General features: G+C 47.4%; 1 protein-coding gene across 5 annotated transcripts in view; it reads left to right on the forward strand.

Annotated features, from left to right (window-relative positions):
* Positions 1 to 5,000, forward strand: part of LOC109905034 (pre-B-cell leukemia transcription factor 3) — a 110,946-nt gene that overhangs the window by 68,549 nt on the left and 37,397 nt on the right. The window lies entirely within an intron of this gene.

Consider the following 5,000-nt stretch of genomic DNA (forward strand, 5'->3'; position numbering starts at 1 on the left):
CCCTGCTAGCGGCTGCAGCATTACCTGGGAGCAGGAGGGGGATGGGGGAACAGAGAGAAGAGCATCGGAAGCTACATACAAGCATTAGCTCTGTTTTGTTTTTTAGTTTGTTCTGTGTTTCAGTAGGGCCATCTGTGGTTAGGACATTATTTTTATTATTTATTATTTTTTTGCCCAAAACAATTTGCTATCTAGAACCAAAAATGGTTCTTCGGCTGTCTCCATAGGAGAGAACCCTTTGAAGAACCCATTTTGGTTCTAGGTAGAACCCTTTTGGGTACCATGTAGAATCCTTTCCACAGAGGGTTCTCCCTGGAACCAAAAAGGTTTCTCATATGGGGACAGCCGCAGAACCCTTTTGGGTACCATGTAGAATCCTTTCCACAGAGGGTTCTCCCTGGAGCCAAAAAGGTTTCTCATATGGGGACAGCCGCAGAACCCTTTTTTACAGAGTGTATGGACTGTGAAGCCAAACCTTACACCTTCTGAAATACAGCCCCTTCACACATCTACTGCTTGTGACTTGAGAGTGAATCAAAAAGAGGTGTTGGTGGTCAGTTGTCGGTGTGTTTCGCGGTTGAGGTGGTGATATCAGTTGATGTGAAAGCAATACGCAGAGTTTGGCGCGACGGTTGTTTGTTCTCGGGCTCGGATGGGACTGCGGCGCGGTCAATGGAGCGCTGAGATATTGTTCACCGTGGCGACGCAGCTTTCGGGAGTGCGACCCGCCCCGTCTTCAAGCCTCCTCGGATCAGTGGCACTGACACACACACACACTTCACACACTCAACGTCAAACACACAAAGACGCTGGCTGACCGTTTGTGAGCCTGTGCACAGAAGGTGTGTGTCTTGCCCTGGAGTCAACATGGTTGAAATGTTACTAAAGGAATGGAGCTTAGTTTCAGCTACCGTTCACCAAGCTTTTCCCACTGTCTGAAAGACATGACAAATGGCCTTGGTAATAACAGTTGTTTCCAGCTGTGCCTCCAGACCCTACAGTAGGAAAGCAGGTTATAAAGTGGTTCTATCGCACTCCTAATGTTCTGAATATTAGTTTCTATAGCCTGTATATAGCGTCGTTATTGTTATTTTATTGTGTTACTATTGTCTTCTTATCTACAGAATTTGTAGATGTTCTTACTTTTGAATTGCATTGTTGCGAAAGGCCTCGTAAGTAAAGCATTTCACGGTAAAGTCAACACTTGTTGTGTTCGTCTCATTGTGACAAATCAAATGGTTGTATTTGATGGGTAGGAATGAAGTGACTAGGCTACAGGATGGATGAAGTGACTAGGCTACAGGATGGATGAAGTGACTAGGCTACAGGATGGATGAAGTGACTAGGCTACAGGAGGGATGAAGTAACTAGGCTACAGGATGGATGAAGTGACTAGGCTACAGGATGGATGAAGTGACTAGGCTACAGGAGGGATGAAGTAACTAGGCTACAGGATGGATGAAGTGACTAGGCTACAGGATGGATGAAGTGACTAGGCTACAGGATGGATGAAGTGACTAGGCTACAGGATGGATGAAGTGACTAGGCTACAGGATGGATGAAGTGACTAGGCTACAGGATGGATGAAGTGACTAGGGTACAGGATGGATGAAGTAACTAGGCTACAGGATGGATGAAGTGACTAGGCTACAGGATGGATGAAGTGACTAGGCTACAGGATGGATGAAGTGACTAGGCTACAGGATGGATGAAGTGACTAGGCTACAGGATGGATGAAGTAACTAGGCTACAGGATGGATGAAGTGACTAGGCTACAGGATGGATGAAGTGACTAGGCTACAGGATGGATGAAGTGACTAGGCTACAGGATGGATGAAGTGACTAGGCTACAGGATGGATGAAGTGACTAGGCTACAGGATGGATGAAGTGACTAGGCTACAGGATGGATGAAGTGACTAGGCTACAGGATGGATGAAGTAACTAGGCTACAGGATGGATGAAGTGACTAGGCTACAGGATGGATGAAGTGACTAGGCTACAGGATGGATGAAGTGACTAGGCTACAGGATGGATGAAGTGACTAGGCTACAGGATGGATGAAGTGACTAGGCTACAGGATGGATGAAGTGACTAGGGTACAGGATGGATGAAGTAACTAGGCTACAGGATGGATGAAGTAACTAGGCTACAGGATGGATGAAGTGACTAGGCTACAGGATGGATGAAGTGACTAGGCTACAGGATGGATGAAGTGACTAGGCTACAGGATGGATGAAGTGACTAGGCTACAGGATGGATGAAGTAACTAGGCTACAGGATGGATGAAGTGACTAGGCTACAGGATGGATGAAGTGACTAGGCTACAGGATGGATGAAGTGACTAGGCTACAGGATGGATGAAGTGACTAGGCTACAGGATGGATGAAGTGACTAGGCTACAGGATGGATGAAGTGACTAGGCTACAGGATGGATGAAGTGACTAGGCTACAGGATGGATGAAGTGACTAGGCTACAGGATGGATGAAGTGACTAGGCTACAGGAGGGATGAAGTGACTAGGCTACAGGAGGGATGAAGTGACTAGGCTACAGGAGGGATGAAGTGACTAGGCTACAGGAGGGATGAAGTGACTAGGCTACAGGATGGATGAAGTGACTAGGCTACAGGATGGATGAAGTGACTAGGCTACAGGATAGATAATAAACGGTAGCTGCAGCGTATGTCATAAGTTGCCGTACCAGGCGGTGATGCAGCCAGTCAAGATGCTCTCAATGGTGCAGCTGTATAACATTTTGAGGATCTGAGGGCCAATGCCAAATCTTTTCAGCCGCCTGAGGTGGAAGAGGCATTGTCGTGCCCTCTTCACAACTGTGTCGGTGTGTGTGGACCATCGTAGTAATTCCTTAGTGATGTGGACACTAATGAACTTGAAGCTCTCGACCCGGTCCACTACAGCCCATCTCTGTCTCTTTAAGTGGCATGTGTGTGTGTCCTTGCATGAGTGTGTGTGTGTGTGTGACGTATTCCTTTTCAAACCTGTGTAGGTGCTTATTCCTTTTGATACTGGTTTTCCCTTGAGGCTGGCCCTTCGCCCGACAGATTGACCCTTACCTGTGGTCTTGTTTCTGGGCTCTGCTTCAAGGCATGGAGACTGATCTGTGGTTTCTGGGCTCTGCTTCAAGGCATGAAGACTGATCTGTGGTTTCTGGGCTCTGCTTCAAGGCATGAAGACTGATCTGTGGTTTCTGGGCTCTGCCTCAAGGCATGAAGACTGATCTGTGGTTTCTGGGCTCTGCCTCAAGGCATGAAGACTGATATGTGGTTTCTGGGCTCTGCCTCAAGGCATGAAGACTGATATGTGGTTTCTGGGCTCTGCCTCAAGGCATGAAGACTGATCTGTGGTTTCTGGGCTCTGCCTCAAGGCATGAAGACTGATATGTGGTTTCTGGGCTCTGCCTCAAGGCATGAAGACTGATATGTGGTTTCTGGGCTCTGCCTCAAGGCATGAAGACTGATCTGTGGTTTCTGGGTTCTGCATCAAGGCATGAAGACTGATCTGTGGTTTCTGGGCTCTGCCTCAAGGCATGAAGACTGATATGTGGTTTCTGGGCTCTGCTTCAAGGCATGAAGACTGATCTGTGGTTTCTGGGCTCTGCCTCAAGGCATGAAGACTGATCTGTGGTTTCTGGGCTCTGCCTCAAGGCATGAAGACTGATATGTGGTTTCTGGGCTCTGCCTCAAGGCATGAAGACTGATATGTGGTTTCTGGGCTCTGCCTCAAGGCATGAAGACTGATCTGTGGTTTCTGGGTTCTGCATCAAGGCATGAAGACTGATCTGTGGTTTCTGGGCTCTGCTTCAAGGCATGAAGACTGATATGTGGTTTCTGGGCTCTGCTTCAAGGCATGAAGACTGATCTGTGGTTTCTGGGCTCTGCTTCAAGGCATGAAGACTGATCTGTGGTTTCTGGGCTCTGCATCAAGGCATGAAGACTGATCTGTGTTTTCTGGGCTCTGCTTCAAGGCATGAAGACTGATATGTGGTTTCTGGGCTCTGCCTCAAGGCATGAAGACTGATCTGTGGTTTCTGGGCTCTGCTTCAAGGCATGAAGACTGATCTGTGGTTTCTGGGCTCTGCTTCAAGGCATGAAGACTGATCTGTGGTTTCTGGGCTCTGCTTCAAGGCAGGAAGACTGATATGTGGTTTCTGGGCTCTGCCTCAAGGCATGAAGACTGATCTGTGGTTTCTGGGCTCTGCTTCAAGGCAGGAAGACTGATCTGTGGTTTCTGGGCTCTGCTTCAAGGCATGAAGACTGATCTGTGGTTTCTGGGCTCTGCATCAAGGCATGAAGACTGATCTGTGGACTCATTTAGTCTGTGGAAAGACTCACTATAACGGGGAAAGAAAAGGGAGGACAGAAAGGGAAGGGTTGCTACAAAGCCAAAGTCTAAATTAGCTATGTTTGAGCAATGACCCAGTGTCTTCTGTCTGAAGCCTTTGGGATGGCCTGCCATTATGAAACACACTAGTATGCCTACACTAGGGGTTGCCAACCCTTCTCCTGGGATGACTATTGACTATTATAAACTGGGTGGTTCGAGCCCTGAATGCTGATTGGCTGACAGCCGTGGTATATCAGACCGTATACCACGGGTATGAGAAAACATTTCTTTATACTGCTCTAATTACGTTGGTAACCAGCTTATAATAGCAATAAAGCACCTCGGGGTTTGTGGTATATGGCCAAGATACGACGGCTAAAGTCTGTAACCAGGCAATCCGCGTTGCATCGTGCATAAGAACAGCCCTTAGCCGTGGTATATTGGCCGTATACCACACCCCCTCGGGCCTTATTGCTTAATTATACTGCAGCATTGTTGAATGCTCGTTTCTGATTGGTGAGAAAGGCATTCTAGAATGGACATTAAAACCAGATAACGGGAGAGTTGGAAAAGATATGGGGACTTGCAGACTGTATTTCCTACAAAGTTACAGAAAGCTAAACCAACAACCACACAAACTGAAATAGGACACATTGT

This window comes from Oncorhynchus kisutch, linkage group LG23 (assembly GCF_002021735.2).
Source record: "Oncorhynchus kisutch isolate 150728-3 linkage group LG23, Okis_V2, whole genome shotgun sequence".
Classification (NCBI taxonomy): domain Eukaryota; kingdom Metazoa; phylum Chordata; class Actinopteri; order Salmoniformes; family Salmonidae; genus Oncorhynchus; species Oncorhynchus kisutch.